Genomic DNA, 19349 nt, shown 5'->3' with positions numbered 1-19349 from the left:
CATCCTTTTAAAGTGACAGATCAGCTTGCACATCAAAACTGGATAACAAGTAGACAAGCATTCAAAGTAAGGTAGAGTCATGTTGAGACAGACTACTAGGGGAGGGAGTAGAACATGTTCTGAAAAGCCCTGAGAAGGTTAGACTAGCATGCTAGATGAAGCAGTAATGTAAACATGTCAATTGCATGATAGCAAGTAACCAAAGAGGGAGCAGCAAAGTTTTGAGTGTGAACGAGCCTTTTTATTAACCAATGTGCTTGTGTGTGTGTGTTAATGAGAGAGTATGTATATATAGTCATTCGAAACTAGGTAAAATAAGGCAAGAAATACAATAGTATAGTAATTACAGAACTCAGAACCAATTAGAGCAAAATCAGTACAAGTACTCCCTTAATTTAAGGGAATCAGTTCAAACAGTAAGAACAAGTAACAAATAAGGAAAGAAATCAATGTACGACCAATAAGGAAAGATTTCAAATATAGTAAGTATAGGGTAAACAATTAGGGCTAAGTTCAGAAAAACTCTAATTAAGGAGATAGTCAGTAAGAATAAAGTACCAATGCAGACAAGGTAGGCGAATCAATCAAATTGAATAGAAATGGTAGGAATCGAAGGTTTAAAGGAAGGTCTTACAATCAAACCATGAAACAGGGGATCCAGTATCAATTAAAGAAAAAGTCATGAGTCAGTGTTTAGCATATAAATAAGATAAGAATAACCAGACATAGCAAGCAAAGAGGCAAGTCTTGAACAGTCAAGATCAACACAAGCACATAGAGTTGATGTAAGCTAGGCTAAGAAACTCAGTAGAAACATATTCGAGGCGAGATAGTCACAGAAACTCAAACGAGAACCGACCAGTCCCAAAAATCAAACGAAGAAACCTAGAAGATTAGGGCTTTCAACATAGACGAATTAAAGATGTTGTAAAACCACATGATCAGTCAGAATACGCAAGAAATAGAAGTTTAAACACAAAGAATCAGTTAAACAAGGTTTTAAAAGAACTTTCGAAACCCTAATTTTTAGAAGAAGGTGAAAAACACTTGAAATCAACGATTCTTGTAAAGAGTTCCAAGGACGGTGTAAATATTAAAGAAACAAACTCAAATCGTCCTAGATCTGTACAGAAAAGAAATTAGGGTTTCGAAAGAAACCTATATAGAGATGAAGAAGCTGCTTAGAAAACCCAAGGATCGTTGCAAATACAGCGTGATTTTATTTGAAATCACACTAGAGTGGACAAGAACAGGCAAGTGACGAACCCTAGATGCAAGTTGGCATGGCCCTGGGACCTTGAAGACCTTAGAGAAGGCAAGCATGGCATGAGAGAAGCCATTAGAGGTTCAAGAGACGATGAGAGGTCACCGGAGATAGCCGGAGATGGGAAGTCGGCGGTTGAAGACTAGGGTTAGGTTGAGAGTATTTTTAGAGAGGAGAGGATCTTAGGGCGGCGGATGTGGGTAAATGGTTAGGGTTGGGGGGTCGTTTGGAATAAAAAAGGCAAGACTGAACGAGAGCCGTTAATCTTTTAGATCAACGGCCAGGATTTGACGGGTTTTGGGTCAGGTAGGTGCATTTAGGGCCTGGGTCGGGTTATTTAATCCAAAATTGGGCTGGGTATTGGGTTTAATTGAGGCTAAAATTGAAATGCAATTTGGCCAGATTTTAAATAGCCAATTTATCCCCATATAATTTATAATAAATAATAGATAATTTCTAAAAAAATAATTTCGTGTACTAAAATGATTTAAAATTGATATTTAACGTTTTAAAAAATATAGAAGATCAATTTTATGCATATAAATGTAATTATACATTAACAGGGCTAATATTGCAATTATATGCAAATTAGCTTTAAAAATATAAAATGCAATTATAGAAATGCACTAAAAATATTATGACAATATTTTGGCATAAATATATAATTTAGATGACTAAATTACCTCAACAATGATTTGAGGGATAATTACTGGGGATTTTATGAGTAAAAGGGGAGGAAATGAATCAATTTAAAATCTTTAAAATTATAAAAAAATTACAAAAACCTTTTGCATGCTTACATATGCATATATATGCTATTTTGAAAGTATTTATGCATATTAAAAATATATAGAAAAAAATTGGGTATCAACAGCTGCCCCTCTTTACCCGGGAAGGATGAAAGAATTTTCGGGTAAAGAAATGATGGCCAATTTTGACCGGCGGGATGCTTTGGAATCATTGCAAGAATGGACACGAGGTGCCGAAGCGGCTATGGTGAGCGGTCAAAGCTTGGTACAGTTGAAGGAACTGAAGCGAGATCTCTCTTGCTAGGATAGCGGTTGCTTACTGGTTACCTGCGAATAAAAGATGCTACAAACATGTATTTGCGAAAATTTAGACATGATGTGAATTCCCTTTGGACCATGAAGGTTGTCTTCGGACGGTTAAAGATGACGTCCTCAGACCATGACGTCCTGGGCGATGAATTATATAGTGAGGGATTCGCAGGCCATGAAATGATGTTCTCGGGCCATGAAGATGGTGCCTCCGAACCATGACACCTTTGAATAATGATATGAAAATTTGAGAGATCCTCAGGCCATGGCATGGTGTCTTCCAGCTATGAGGATGATGCCATTAGACTATGATGCCTTTGGATAGGTTGGCGATATTTCAGCCCATGATATGCAATAGTCATGATGTTATCAAGATAATGCTTAGTCTTGTGAAATGGAGGGCAGAGCTTAGCCCTGATTGAAAAGCGAATAAAGAGTACTTAGAAATAGAGCAATATTCGTGCAAAGAGGGACATTGATTAGCCTCATGCAAGTGTGGAGGCAGGGATTAGCCTCATGCAAGTAGGGAGGCAGGGATTAGCCTCATGCAAATAGGGAGGCAGGGATTAGCCTCATGCAAATAGGGAGGCAGGGATTAGCCTCATGCAAGTATGGAGTCAGGGATTAGACTCATGCAAATAGGGAGGCAGGGATTAGCCTCATGCAAGTGTGGAGGCAAGGATTAGCCTCATGTAAATAGGGAGGCAAGGATTAGCCTCATACAAGTGTGGAGTCAAGGATTAGACTCATGCAAATAGGGAGGCAGGAACTAGCCTCATGCAAGTGTGGAGGCAGGGATTAGCCTCATACAAATAGGGAGGCAGGGATTAGCCTCATGCAAGTATGGAGTCAAGGATTAGACTCATGCAAATAGGGAGGCAGGGATTAGCCTCATGCAAGTGTGGAGGCAGGGATTAGCCAAACGCAAATAGGGAGGCAGGGATTAGCCTCATGCAAGTACGGAGTCAAGGATTAGACTCATGCAAATAGAGAGGTAGGGATTAGCCTCATGCAAGTGTGGAGTCAGGGATTAGACTCATGCAAATAGGGAGGCAAGGATTAGCCTCATGCAAGTATGGAGTCAAGGATTAGACTCATGCAAATAGGGAGGCGGGGATTAGCCTCAAGCAAATAGAGAGGCAGGGATTAGCCTCATGCAAGTATGGAGTCAAGGATTAGACTCCATGCAAATAGGGAGGCAGGGATTAGCCTCATGCAAGTATGGAGTCAAGGATTAGACTCATGCAAATAGGGAGGCAGGGATTAGCCTCATGCAAGTATGGAGTCAAGAATTAGACTCATGTGAATAGGGAGGCAGGGATTAGCCTCATGCAAGTATGGAGGCAGAGATTAGCCTCATGCAAGTATAGAGGCAGGGATTAGCCTCATGCAAATGGGGAGGCAAGGATTAGCCTCATGCAAATATGGAGGCAAGGAATAGCCTCATGCAAATGGGGAGGCAAGGATTAGCCTCATGCAAATTTAGGGGACAGGGATTAGTCCCATGCAAAGAGCGAGTAGCAAATAAGAGTAGTGTATGTCTTAGCTGGAGATATATTCAGTGTCTGATAGCCGGATGAATAGTGAATTTGCTTTGTGTATATATGTTTGCGAGCGTTATTGTTACGTCAAATGTGCCCGCGTTCAAAGAAAAGTTGTAAGTTTTGTGGGGGGGAGGTTGGTTCGTGCTTCTGTCCGGTGGCCTTGCTTTGCTCCATCTTAGAAGCCCCTTTCGAGTTCCCTTAGGTAACACCTGACTTTTATGGAAATAGAGTTTTCGAAAATATGCAATTGATAAAAATAGAGTCATTTTAGAAACTTATTGATATACAAAGTAGTTTTGGATGAACCAGTGACTGTAACACATCTCAAAGGCATTGCAGCTCTCTTATGGAATTTTGAGGGTCCTCCTCAAAACTCTGCCCCAGTTCGGTAGGTGATCTTTTAACCGTTGGCGGATGATAGGCCTTGCTGAACCTTCTTAGGAATTTTGAGAATCCTTCTCAAATTCTGCCCTAGTTTCTTAACCAATTTCTAATTTTCAGGCATGCGCTGGCGTCGACTGGACTTGCTCCGGAATTTTGAGGGTCCTACTAAAAATTCTGCCCTAGTTTCTGATCTTGGGTGGGGGGGGGGGTAATGGAAATTTTATTATGATATGACCGAAGCCATAAGGTTGCCTACGTATCCCCTCTTAAACGGGAATCAGGTCAGGCGTAGTTCAATTACATCAAATGAAGAAATGTAAGATATCTAAGTTGTCACGACCCATTTTCACAATAGGTCATGAGGGCGCCTGACACCCTTGTCAGGCAAGCCATTGCGGAAATATTACTAAAATAATCATATTGTTTTTAATTAGAATAAGTGGAATAAACACTCAACTTGGAATTTAAAATCAGGAGAGATAAATACTATAATAAAATAGTTACACAACCCCAAAATAATCGTCTAACAAAGTGTGTGCCAGAACCTGGTGTCACAAGCTACGGGCAACTAGTAGAATATACAACCCAAAAGAATACCACACTACCCTACTGTCTGGATCAGAATAGACAGAAAATAACAATACAAAAGAAAGACTTCTTCGGCTGCGGATCGACATGGAAGGAAAGCAGCTCACCGTAGAAGTCCCAAGTCTGATCACGAATGTGCACCAGAGAAATAACCGGATCCACCTGCCTCAGACCCTGTACATTTAAGTAGAGAAGCGTAGCATGAATACATAAATAATATGTACCCAGTGAGTATCCCACCTAATCTCGAAAAAGTAGAGACGAGAGGTCGACTTGATACTCACTAGGGTCAGATAATATTATAAGGGTAAGTTTAACAATGAGAACTCTTCAATAGGAACCAGTTTACAACAAGACATATAAGTCCTATTCTCGCTAAGATTCCGATTAATCAATTACTTCAGTTACAATTGTCAATTCCTTTCGAGTCATGAAAAAAAAATAGTTCTAATATTTAACACTCTCAGGCAAAGCTATATAAGCATGCGCAAATATGCCGAGGCGACGGCCCGATCCAACAGAAATAAACTGTGCACTTGCCGAGGGTCGACGGCGCGCCTATAGATGCATCTATTCATACCGAGGCGATCGGCCCGATCCACAAATAAGTAGAAATATCAAGTATACACACAAGGCACATCGACAGTCATAATGCCAAGAAAGACTTCAACAATTATACAAGTACGTCCTTAATCCCTTTTTAAATATCTAGCATATCCTAGGTGCTCATAGTAACAAGATAACATAGAGAGTCATGTAAAATAAGCATGATGTGGGTCCTAAACTACCCGGACCATTAACATAGTAGTAGCTACGCGCGGACTCTCGTCACCTAGCGCGTGCGTAGCCCCCGCATTTAGTAACAATTACTCAATTATTAATCCTATGGGGACAGTTCCCTCTCACAAGGTTAGAAAGGAGACTCACCTCGCTCCAAAGCGCGCTCCCAATATCAAGAACAAGCCCAAGCTCTTAATTCGAAGCTGAACGATCGCAAACTAGTTAAAATGGGTAAGAACTAGTCAATAAAGGCTTAAAAGGCCGAATTCTAACTATTTACGTAATTTCCCAACCTTTCCCACAAGTTTCCTAAATTCCGACCCCGGGCCCACGTGCCCGGATTCCGATATTTTTCGAAGGAAATTGTTCTCTACAACCTAAGGATCAATAATATATAAATTCTAGCCCATTTCCTAACAAATTACATGATTAAATCTTAGTTTTATTAAAACCCTAGGTCTAGCTCTAACCCTTTGATTTTACCTAATTTTTAGTGTTTAATCTACCTAATATACATGTATTTAAACTAAGGATGAATGGGGATTACTTACCTTACAATGCTATGCTGAAACCCTCTCTTTGGAGGCACCAAAATCGCCCTAGTGTGGAGTTGTATATGGAATGAATGACTTGGAGTTTGGATTAAATGAACTCTCTGCCCCCAGCGATTTCCGCTTCTGCGGCACTGTGACCGCTTCTGCGGAAATTGCCTCTGCGGAAAAAGGCCCGCTTCTGCGAAAATGGCCCAAGAAGCCTGGACCGCTTCTGCGGTCAGGTGCCCGCTTATGCGGGTCCTCTTCTGCGGATTGCGAGCCGCTTCTGTGGATTTGGGCCTAAGGAGCTGGACCGCTTCTGCGGTCTGGAGGGCGCTTAAGCGGGACCGCTTCTGCGATCTCTGGGCCGCTTCTGCGGTTTCCCCTAGGCCTGGCCCTTTCCGCTTTGCGATGGCTGACCGCATCTGCGGTAACGCTTCTGCGGTCCAAGAACCGCAGATGCGGTTATGACAGAAGCAGCAAACTTCAGCTCTCTTCCAATTTTCTTTCTTCGCTCGAACCTCGCTCATTTGACGCTCGGGGCTCCCGAGCCCCGCCCGAACATACCGACAAGTCTGAAATCACGAGGCGGACCTACTCGAACCCTCGGAACTCCTAAAACAACGCTAAATCTCGGAATCACCCCCTAAAACCAAATGAATCAAACTATTGAATCTTCAAGTTCTTAATTCTCCTCTAACGGGTCAAAACGCCCTTAAACTACTCGGATTGACACCAAATTTTAGGGCAAGTCTTAAACGACATTACGGACCTGTACCAAGCTTCGGAACCAAAATTCGAGCCCGATACCTAGGGAATCAATGATTTCTTAGTTTCTTTAATTCCTTAAAGCTTCAATTAAACAATTTTAGATAAAAATTCATTACTCGGCTAGCGACCTCAGAATTCGATTCCGGACACACGCCCAGGTCCCATTTTTTCCCACGGACCCTCAGAAATTGTCAAATCACGAATCCGGGCCCGTTTTCCCAAAATGTTGACCGAAGTCAAACTTGGTCTTTTTAAGAATTCCTAAAGAAGCAGATGGGCATATTTTTACTCAAAACCCTTCCAATCCCCGAACCAATCGCCCCCGCAAGTCGTAAATTAGTTAAAGCAAGTACGGGAGGATTTATTTAGGGGAACGGGGTTCTAAAAGGCAAAACGACCGGTCGGGTCGTTACATTCTCCACCTCTTAAACAAACGTTCGTCCTCGAACGGACATAGAAAAGTACCTGGACTGCTGAATAAGTGGGGATATCTGCTCCGCATGTCCTCCTCGGACTCCCAGGTCGCCTCCTCGACCGGTTGGCCCCTCCACTAGACTCTCACCGCAGAAATCTTCTTGGACCTCAGCTGGCGATCCTGTCAATCAATAATAGCAACTAGCTCCTCCTCATAGCCCAAACTCTCATCTAGCTGAATGGTGCTGAAGTCCAACACGTGGGATAGGTCGGCATGATACTTCCGAAGCATCGAAACATGAAAGACTGGGTGGACTCCTGATAAACTAGGGGGTAAGGCAAGCTCATAAGCAACCTCCCCAACTCTCCCCAACACCTCAAAGGGGCCAATAAACCTTGGGCTCAGCTTGCCCTTCTTCCCGAATCTCATAATGCCCTTCATGGGCGAGACTTTCAAGAGAACCTTCTCGCCCACCATAAATGATACATCCTGTGCCTTCTGATCCGCGTAGCTCTTTTGTCTGGACTGAGCTGTGCGAAGCCTCTCCTTTATCAACTTTACCTTATCCAAGGCATCCTGTACCAGATCTGTGCCAAGTACCTTAGCCTCACCAGGCTCAAACCACCCGATAGGAGAACGACAACGTCTACCATATAAAGCCTCGTACGGGGCCATCTCTATGCTGGACTGATAGCTGTTGTTGTGTGCGAACTCTGCTAGAGGCAAGAACTGATCCCACTGCCCTCCAAAATCAATCATACATGCTCTAACCATATCCTCCAAAATCTGCACCGTCCGCTCCGACTGTCCGTCAGTCTGAGAATCGAATGCTGTGCTAAGCTCTACACGAGTCCCCAACTCACTCTGCACGGCTCTCCAGAAATGGGAAGTGAACTGTGGGCCTCTGTCTGATATGATGGACACCGGCACACCATGCAATCGGACTATCTCCCGAATATAGATCTGAGCATACCTCTCTGCTATATAAGTAGTCGTCACTAGAATGAAATGGGCCGACTTGGTTAATCTATCAACAATGACCCACATTGAATCAACCTTCCGCAAGGTTCGCGGTAACCCAACTACGAAGTCCATAGTAATGCGTTCCCACTTCCACGCTGGTATAGGCATCCGCTGAAGTAGGCCGCCTGGTCTCTGATGTTCATACTTGACCTGCTGGCAATTCAAACACTTAGTCACATACTTCACTATGTCCTTCTTCATCCCTCACCACCAGTAGTGCTGCCTCAAATCACGATACATCTTCGTGACTCCTGGGTGAATAAAATACCTCGAATTGTGGGCCTCTTCTAGAATCCGCTCCCTGAGACCATCAACATTAGGAACACATAGACGGCCCTAGAGCCGCAGCACACCATCCTCGCCAATAAAAAACCTCCCTAGCACCTCCCTGAAGTACCGTCTCTCTGAGGACTGCCAAATGTGGATCATCATACTGTCGGGCCTTGATCTCCCCCAATAACGAAGACTGGGCGACCACACACGCTAGAACTCGGCTGGGCTCTGAAATGTCCAACCTCACAAGTCTGTTAGCCAAGGACTGAATGTCCAAGGCTAGTGGCCTCTCCTCTGCTGGAATGAATGCTAGGCTACCCATGCTCTCCGCCTTCCTGCTCAGGGCATCCGCGACCATATTCGCCTTGCCCGGATGATAAAGAATGGTGATGTCATAATCCTTCAGCAACTCAAGCCACCTGCGCTGCCTCAAATTGAGATCCCTCTGCTTGAACAAATGTTATAGGCTATGGTGATCGGTGTAAACCTCACAAGGCACCCCATACAAATAGTGCCTCCATATCTTAAGAGCATGAACAATCGCCGCCAACTCCAGATCGTGCACAGGGTAATTTTTCTCATGAATCTTCAGCTGACGCGAGGCATATGCAATAACTCTCCCCTCCTGCATCAACACACATCCCAGACCAACGCGTGAAGCGTCGCAATACACCGTATACATCCCCGTACCGGAAGGCAATACAAGAACTGGTGCCGTAGTCAAAGCTGTCTTGAGCTTCTGGAAGCTCTCCTCACAATCATCGGACCAAATGAATGGGGCACCCTTCTGAGTCAGTCTAGTCAAGGGTGATGCAATAGATGAAAAGCCCTGCACGAATCGCCGGTAATAACCTGGTAATCCCAGAAAACTCCTGATCTCGGTCACTGAAGTGGGACGTGGCCAACTCTGAACTGCCTCAATCTTCTTGGGATCCACCTTAATACCTTCTCCGGACACAATATGCCCCAAGAATGCCACTGACTCGAGCCAAAACTCACACTTGGAGAACTTAGCATATAGCTGCTGCTCTCGCAAGGTCTAAAGCACTACTCTCAAATGTTGCTCATGCTCTCCCAGGCTACGTGAGTATATCAGGATGTCGGCAATGAAGACGATGACAAAGGAATCAATATAAAGCCTGAATACCCTCCATAAATGCTACTGGCGCATTGGTCAAGCCAAAGTACATCACTAGAAACTCATAATGGCCATATCTAGTCCGGAATGCAGTCTTCGGAACATCCGAGTCCCGAATCTTCAGCAGATGCTATCCTGACCTCAGGTCAATCTTAGAGAACACCCTGGCACCCTGCAGCTGGTCGAACAAATCATCAATACGAGGCAACGGGTACTTGTTCTTGATGGTGACCTTGTTCAACTGGCGGTAATCAATGCACATCCGCATGGTCCCATCCTTCTTCTTCACAAATAGCACTGGTGCTCCCCAAGGCGATACACTGGGCCTGATAAACCCCTTTGCTAGCAACTCCTCTAGTTGCTCCTTCAACTCCTTAGGGGCCATACGGTACGGTGGAATGGATATAGGCTGAGTGCCTGGGGCCAAATCAATGCAGAAATCAATATCACGATCCGGAGGCATGCCGGGCATATCAAAAGGAAACACATCGGCGAACTCTCGAACTACTAGCACTGAATCAATCGTTGGAGAGTCTACAGTGGTGTCTCGAACATAAGCTTAGTAAGCCAAACACCCTTTTCTAACCATGTGCTGAGCCTTCAGGAAAGAGATAACCCTGCTAGGCATGTCAACTGTGGAACCCTTCCACTCCAATCTCGGCGATCTTGGCATCGCTAATGAAACAGTCTTGGCATGGCAATCAAGGAGCCAATCCATGCCCAAGATGACCTCAAAATCGATCATGTCCAGCAACAGAAGATCTGCTCTAGTCTCGAGACCACAGAAAGTGACCACATATGACCGGTAGATCCGATCCACAACCACCGAATCACCCACAGGCGTGGACACATGAACAGGAACACCCAAGGGCTCAGGAGAAATAACCAGGAAGCGAGCGAACAGAGATGATACATATGAATAAGTAGACCATGGATCAAATAATACCGAAGCAACCCTACCACCAACGGGAATAATACCTGTGATGACGGCATCTGAGGCCAATGCGTCCGGCCTGGCTGGAAGAGCATAGAACCTGGCTGGAGCGCCGACTGTCTGACCTCCACCTGACTGAGTAGTAGCTGGATGACCCCTCCCTATCTGGCCTCCACCTCTAGGACGGCCTCTACCCGTCTGCCCTCCACCTCTAGGTGGCTGGGCAGCTGGTGCTGGAATCGTGGACTGCTGACCCTGCTGCACTTCCTTGCCCCGAAGACTAGGGCAGTATCTCCTCATGTGACCGGGATCTCCGCACTCAAAGCAACAGCGCGGGGCGACGACCTGCTGCCCTGATGGCTGACCTTGATAACCCGTAGAACCGCTGGAAGAAGCCTGGATAGCCGGTGGACGACATGAACTCTCCGGCATGGCACTGAAATAAGAATCAGGAGAACCCTGGGGACCTGAATGCCCACTGGAGGAACCCTGAATGGCTGGCGGGCGGTAGGAAGTCTCTGGCATAACACTGAAATAGGGGCGTGTTGGAGCCCCCCGGGTAGGAGGTGGTGCTGAAACTGGTGGCCTACTAGGCTGGCCTCTCCAATACTGACCTCTGCCCCTAGCTGGGGAACCTCTGAACCCGCCGGAGAACCTAGCTGTCTTATCCTGCTGTATCTGCTCTCTACCCCTCTGGCAATATCCCTCAATCCGACGAGCAATCTCGACCACTAGCTGATACTCTGTGCCCATCTCCACCTCTCGAGCCATACTAAATCGAATTCCGGGCTGCAATCCAGCGACAAACCTTCGCACCCTCTCCGCATCTGTAGGAAGTATCATGAGTGCATGGCAGGACAACTCGGAAAACCTCGCCTCATAGTAAGTCACAGACATCTGACCCTGCTCGAGCTGCTCAAACTGGTACCGTAGCTCCTCTCTCTCAGAGGGCGGGATATACCTATCCAAGAACAACTGTACAAACTGATCCCAAGTGATGGGAGGAGAACCTGCTGGCCTGCCGAGTACATAGGACTGCCACCACCTACGGGCCCTGCCCTCAAGCTGAAAAGTAGTGAAGTCAACTCCATGCGACTCCAATATCCTCATGTTATGCAGTCTGTCCCTGCACCTATCTATGAAGTCCTGAGCATCCTCATGAAGCTCACCCCCGAAGACTGGAGGGTGAAGCCTGGTCCATCTATCTAATAACTTATGTGGGTCACCATCCACAGCTGGCCTGGGATGGGGTGCCACTGCAGCAACTGGCTGAGCCCCATCTGCGGGTAGTGCACCCGGAGTCTGATATACTGCAGCTGCGTGGCCTAGAGCCTGAGCAGTAGGGATCTGGGCTCCCCCTCCTACCTGTGAAGTGGCTGGGTTTGCTGGAAATAAACCCACCTGAGTCATGGTGTCCGTGAACCGTAGCATGCGGCCCATGACCTCCTGAAATCCCGGTGCTGTAATGAAATCCGCCGGGGTAGGCTCAGCTGCGGGCACCTTGCCCTGCTCCTCAATAATAGGGTCCTCCACAGGATCTGCCGGTGGTGCAACTGGAACGGCTCTGGGACGCCCCCGCCCCTACCACGGGCCGGTGCCCTCCCCCTGCCTCTACCTCAGCCTCTAGCACTGGGGGGAGTAGCTCCTTCCGGGTCCGGAACGTCGGCGGTACGAGTTCTTACCATCTATGAGAGAATAGAAGAAGGAAATTTAGTACTCTAAGCACTGCATGACAGGAAATGAATAAAGAGTAGTCTTTCCTAATACCCTATAGCCTCTCGAAGATAAATACAGACGTCTCCGTACCGATCAACAAGACTCTATCAGGTTTGCCCATAACTCGTGAGACCTACGTGAACCTAGTGCTCTGATACCATGTTGTCACGACCCATTTTCACAATAGGTCATGAGGGCGCCTGACACCCTTGTAAGGCAAGCCATTGCGAAAATATTACTAAAATAATTATATTGTTCTTAATTAGAATAAGTGGAATAAACACCAACTTGGAATTTAAAACCAGGAGAGATAAATACTATAATAAAATAGTTACACAAACCCAAAATTCTACCAAAGTGTGTGCCAGAACCTGGTGTCACAAGCTACGGGCAACTAGTAGAATATACAACCCAAAAGAATACCACACTACCCTACTGTCTGGATCAGAATAGACAGAAAATAACAATACAAAAGAAAGACTTCTTCGACTGCGGATCGACATGGAAGGAAAGCAGCTCACCGTAGAAGTCCCAAGTCTGCTCACGAATGCGCACCAGAGAAATAGCCGGATCCACCTGCCTCAGACCCTATACATTTAAGTACAGAAGCATAGCATGAGTACATAAACAATTTGTACCCAGTGAATATCCCGTCTAATCTCGAAGAATTAGAGACGAGAGGTCGACTTGATACTCACTAGGGTCAGATAATATTATAAGTGTAAGTTTAACAATGAGAACTCTTTAATAGGCAACAGTTTACAACAAGGCATATAAGTCATATTCTCGCTAAGATTCCAATTAATCAATTACTTCAGTTACAATTATCAATTCCTTTCGAGTCATGAAAAAAAGACAGTACTAATATTTAACACTCTCAGGCAAAGCTATATAAGCATGCGCAAATATGCCGAGGCGACGGCCCGATCCAACAGAAATAAACTGTGCACTTGCCGAGGGTCGACGGCGCGCCTATAGATGCACCTATTCATACCGAGGCGATCGGCCCGATCCACAAATAAGTAGAAATATCAAGTATACACACAAGGCACATCAACAGTCATAATGCCAAGCAAGACTTCAACAATTATACAAGTACGTCCTTAATCCCTTTTTAAATCTCTAGCATATCCTAGGTGCTCATAGTAACAAGATAAGATAGAGAGTCATGTAAAATAAGCATGATGTGGGTCCTAAACTACCCGGACCATTAACATAGTAGTAGCTACGCGCGGACTCTCGTCACCTAGCGCGTGCGTAGCCCCCGCATTTAGTAACAATTACTCAATTATTAATCCTATGGGGACAGTTCCTTCTCACAAGGTTAGAAAGGAGACTCACCTCGCTCTAAAGCGCGCTCCCAATATCAAGAACAAGCCCAAGCTCTTAATTCGAAGCCGAACGATCGCAAACTAGTTAAAATGGGGTAAGAACTAGTCAATAAAGGCTTAAAAGGCCGAATTCTAACTATTTACGTAATTTCCCAACCTTTCCCACAAGTTTCCCAAAATCCGACCGTGGGCCCACGTGCCCGGATTCCGATATTTTTCGAAGGAAATTGTTTTCTACAACCTAAGGATCAATAATATATAAATTCTGGCCCATTTCATAACAAATTACATGATTAAATCTTAGTTTTATTAAAACCCTAGGTCTTGCTCTAACCCTTTGATTTTACCTAATTTTTGGTGTTTAATCTACCTAATATACATGTATTTAAACTAAGGATGAATGGGGATTACTTACCTTACAATGCTATGCTGAAACCCTCTCTTTGGAAGCACCAAAATTGCCCTAGTGTGGAGTTGTATATGGAATGAATGACTTGGAGTTCGGATTAAATGAACTCTCTGCCCCCAGCGATTTCCGCTTCTGCGGCATTGTGACCGCTTCTGCGGAAATCGCCTCTGCAGAAAAAGGCCCGCTTTTGCGGAAATGGCCCCAAGAAGCCTAGACCGCTTCTGCGGTCAGGTGCCCGCTTATGCGGGTCCTCTTCTGCGGATTGCGAGCCGCTTCTGCGGATTTGGGCCTAAGGAGCTGGACGGCTTCTGCGGTCTCTGGGCCACTTCTGCGGTTTCCCCTGGGCCTGGCCCTTTCCGCTTTTGCGATGGCTGACCGTATCTGCGGTACCACTTCTGTGGTACAAGAACCGGAGATGAGGTTATGACAGAAGCAGCAAACTTTAGCTCTGTTCCAATTTTCTTTCTCCGCTCGAACCTCGCTCATTTGATGCTCGGGGCTCCCGAGCCCCGTCCGGACATACCGACAAGTCTGAAATCATGAGGCGGACCTACTCGAACCCTCGGAACTCCCAAAACAATGCCAAATCTCGGAATCACCTCCTAAAACCAAATGAATCAAACTATTGAATCTTCAAGTTCTTAATTCTCCTCTAACGGGTCAAAATGCCCTTAAACTACTCTGATTGACACCAAATTTTACGGGCAAGTCTTAATCAACATTACGGACCTGTACCAAGCTTCGAAACCAAAATCCGAGCCCGATACCTAGGGAATCAATTATTACTTAGTTTCTTTAATTCCTTAAAGCTTCAATTAAACAATTTTAGATAAAAATTCATTACTCGGGCTAGGGACGTCGGAATTCGATTCCGGACACAGGCCCAGGTCCCATATTTTCCCACGGACCCTAAGAAATTGTCAAATCACGAAGCCGAGCCCGTTTTCCCAAAATGTTGACCGAAGTCAAACTTGGTCTTTTTAAGAAATCCTAAAGAAGCAAATGGGCATATTTTTAATCAAAACCCTTCCAATCCCCGAACCAATCGCCCCCGTAAGTCGTAAATTAGTTAAAGCAAGTACGGGAGGCTTTATTTAGGGGAACGGGGTTCTAAAAGGCAAAACGACCGGTCGGGTCGTTACATAAGCATTTTATCTCTTGACTGCGTATGAATTGATTGGCTTTGGCCAGATTTCTCCATCCATTTCTGCAAGTATGAGTGCTCCTCCTGTCAGCACCATATGGACCATGTACAGACCCTGCCAGTTGGGAGAGAATTTCCCATTGGCTTCATCTTGATGCGGGAAGATTTTCTTCAATACCAGCTGCCCTGGTGCGAACTGTCTTGGTTTGACTCTTTTGTTGAAAGCTCTAGATAATTAGTCCTGGTAAAGTTGGCCGTGACATACTGCGTTCATCCTCTTTCCATCGATAAGGGCCAATTGTTCATAGCGACTCCTTATCCACTCTACATCGCTGAGTTCAGCTTCCTGTATGATTCTTAAAGAAGGAATCTCCACCTCGGCTGGGATGACAGCCTCGGTACCATAAACCAGCATGTAGGGGTTGCCCCGATTGATGTGCAAACCGTGGTGCGGTACCCTAACAGAGCAAAGGGTAACTTCTCATGCCACTGCTTGTGGTTATCTACCATTTTCCTTAGTATCTTCTTAATGTTTTTTGTTGGTGGCTTCTACGGCTCCATTCATCTAAGGTCTGTTGGCTGTGTAATTCTTGTGCTTGTTTTTGAAAGCTTTGCATATAGCTTTCATTATATCACTGTTGAGATTGGCGGCGTTTTCAGTAATAATGGATTCGGGAACTCCGAATCGGCAGACAATACGATCCTTGACAAAATCTGCGACGACTTTCTTGGTTACAGCTTTATAAGATGCAGCTTCTACCCATTTTGTAAAATAATCAATGGCTACCAGAATAAACATGTATCCATTTGAAATAGTGGGCTCAATTGGACCAATAACATCCATTCCCCAGGCGGCGAATGGCCAAGGTGAACTTGTTGCATTGAGCTCGTTCGGCGGCACTTTTATCATATCGGCATGCGCTTGACACTGAAAGCATTTGCGGACATACTAGATGCAATCTGTCTCCATGCTCATCCAAAAGTAACCTGCCCAGAGTATCTTCTTAGCCAAGACGAAACCATTCATGTGCAGGCCACAGGTCCCGGCATGCACATTCTCAAGTAGCTTAGAAGCTTCCTTTGCATCGACACACCTTAGTAAACCCAAATCAGGAGTTCTTCTATAAAATTATCCTCCGCTGTGGAAGAAGTGATTTGACAATCTCCGAAGTGTGCGTTTCTGAGTGTGATTTGCATGCTCCGGGTATTCTCCTTTTAATAAGTACACTTTGATGTCATGGAACCAAGGCTTTCCATCAGCTTCCTCCTCGACATGAGCACAATATGCCGGCTGATTATGGATCCTCACCGGAATGGGATCAATGTAATTCATATCTGGATGTTGTATCATAGATGACAAGGTAGCCAATGCGTCAGCAAACTCATTCTGAATTCTAGGCACATGTCGGAATTCTATCTTCGTAAACCTCTTTCTCAATTCCTGCACATGGTGCAGATATGGCAATATCTTGGAATTCTTGGTGGCCCACTCTCCTTGTACCTGGTGCACAAGCAAATCTGAATCACCGATCACCAGCAACTCCTGAACGTACATGTCGACTGCCATGTTGAGCCCTATTATGTAGGCTCCATACTCTGCCATGTTGTTGGTGCAGGGAAATCTGAGCTTAGCAGATACCGGATAATGCTGACCCGTTTCTGATACCAAGACTGCTCCAATGCCTACTCTTTTGAAATTTGCAGCCCCGTCAAAGAACATCCTCCATTCGTCATATGCTTCGGTAATGTCTTCTCCTACGAATGATACTTCTTCATAAGGAAAATACGTTTTCAAAGGTTCGTATTCTCCTCCCACCGGATTTTCAGCAAGATGATCTGCCAATGCTGTCCTTTGATTGCCTTTTAAGTTACATAGACGATATCGAACTCACTTAGTAGTATCCATTTAGCCAACTTCCCAGTAGGCATGGGCTTCTAAAATATGTACTTCAGAGGGTCCATTCTGGATATGAGGTATGTAGTGTAGGCACAGAAGTAATGCCTCAATTTCTGGGCTGTCCAGGTCAAAGCACAGCAAGTGCGTTCAAGCAGAGAATACCGTGCTTGATAAGGTGTGAACTTCTTACTCAAGTAATATATGGCTTGCTCCTTTATTCCTGTCTCATCATGTTATCCCAAAACACATCCGAAGGCTCCATCAAATACAGATAGATAGAGTAGCAAAGGTCGTCCGGGTTCTGGCGGGACCAGAACTGGTGGTGTGGGCAGATACTCCTTGATCTTATCAAAAGCTTTCTGACAATCCTCCGTCCAGCTTGTTTCCGCATCCTTCCTCAGCATCTTGAAGATGGGTTCACATATGACTGTGCACTGTACTATGAAGCGACTGATATAGTTGAGATGTCCTAGGAAGCTCATCACATCCTTTTTGCTCTTGGGTGGTGGTAACTCCTGAATAGCCTTGACTTTAGACGGATCCAGTTCGATCCCTCGACGACTGATGACGAATCCCAGTAACTTTCCTGCGGGAACCCCGGATGCACACTTTGCGGGGTTCAATTTCAAATTGTACCGCCTTATCCTGCCAAAGAACTTTCTCAAATCTGCTATATGATCTGCGACCCTCTTGGATTTGATAATGACATCGTCCATATACACATCTATTTCTTGTTGTATCATATCATGGAAGATAATTGTCATGGCTCTCATGTAAGCGGCCCCAGCATTCTTCAGACCGAATGGCATCATCTTGTAACAGTATACACCCCACGGTGTGATGAAAGATGTCTTCTCTACATCTTCTTCATCCATCCAAATTTGGTGATAACCCACGAAGCAATCTACAAAGGATTGGAGTTCATGCTTGGTGCAGCTATCGATTAGGATGTGTATATTCGGCAGCGGGAAGTCGTCCTTGGGACTTGATCTGTTCAAATCCCAATAGTCAACACATATTCTGACCTTCCCGTCCTTCTTCGGAACTGGCACAATGTTAGCTAACCAGGTTGGATATTCAACCACCCTGAGAACTTTGGCTTTGATCTGCTTGGTAACTTTCTCCTTGATTTTTAGGCTCATGTCTGGTTTGAACTTTCTGAGTTTCTATTTTACTAGCGGACACATGGGATTAGTGGGCAACTTGTGAGCCACTATGGATGTGCTCAGACCGGTCATGTCATCATATGACCATGCGAAGATGTCCTTATACTCTTTTAGGAAACGAATGTACTCTTTCTTCTCTGTTAATGACAAGTGAATGCTGATGCAGGTCTCTTTAACGGTCTCGACGTCTCCCAAATTTATTGCTTCGGTCTCGTCCATATTGGACTTAGGCTTATTCTCAAAATTTTCAACCTCCCTGACAATTTCCTTGGATATCTCATCTTCTTCCTCTGAATCACTATTCTCATGTTGCGTTGCCTCATTACATGTCACAGTCACCGGTTCATCAGGAAAAGTAATAATAATGTTGTAGAAAGGAAAAATGTAAAGATAGTAGTGAATAATAAAGAGCAAATGCATTTGATTAAAACTTGAAAAATTGTCCAGACAAAGTACGGCTCGATGAATCGAGCATTTATTTTGAAACAAGTAAAACTTAAAACAAAATTACGGGAAATCTTAAATGCCTAGAATGGCTTATAGAAGTAAATTCTGCCAAGCTACCCAAGGACTCGGCGGGCTCGGGATGGTGTGGCGGTCCAGTTCCTGAGAATAGCTCCCTTCTTCACAGTCTGGATAGTGAGGCCTTCTTCCTCCTCCTCCTCAATTATGGCACCGCAGTCCATGTCCTCATCCTCCAAGAACAAATTCTTCAACCCAACTAGTGCTTCTTCTTCTGCAGTCCCCCATATTGTGTCAGCCTGGTGAAAAGCTTGTTCCAGACGTGGCACTGGCTGATTAAGAGGGTAATATGGTCCACGCCATGGAGGCGACAATCATTGTACTCTTGCCATGTATACTGGTATCCGAGCCCAAAGGTGGTACCATGATTTTTCAGCTGTATTAGTTTGGTGATACCTTGGAGGTTCTTTCCCAACCCTTTACCGGGTTCATATCCAGACCATGCTAGTATGCTTTCTA

This window comes from Nicotiana attenuata, chromosome 2, assembly GCF_001879085.1.
Source record: "Nicotiana attenuata strain UT chromosome 2, NIATTr2, whole genome shotgun sequence".
Taxonomy (NCBI): Eukaryota; Viridiplantae; Streptophyta; class Magnoliopsida; order Solanales; family Solanaceae; genus Nicotiana; species Nicotiana attenuata.
This window is presented reverse-complemented; position numbering follows the sequence as displayed.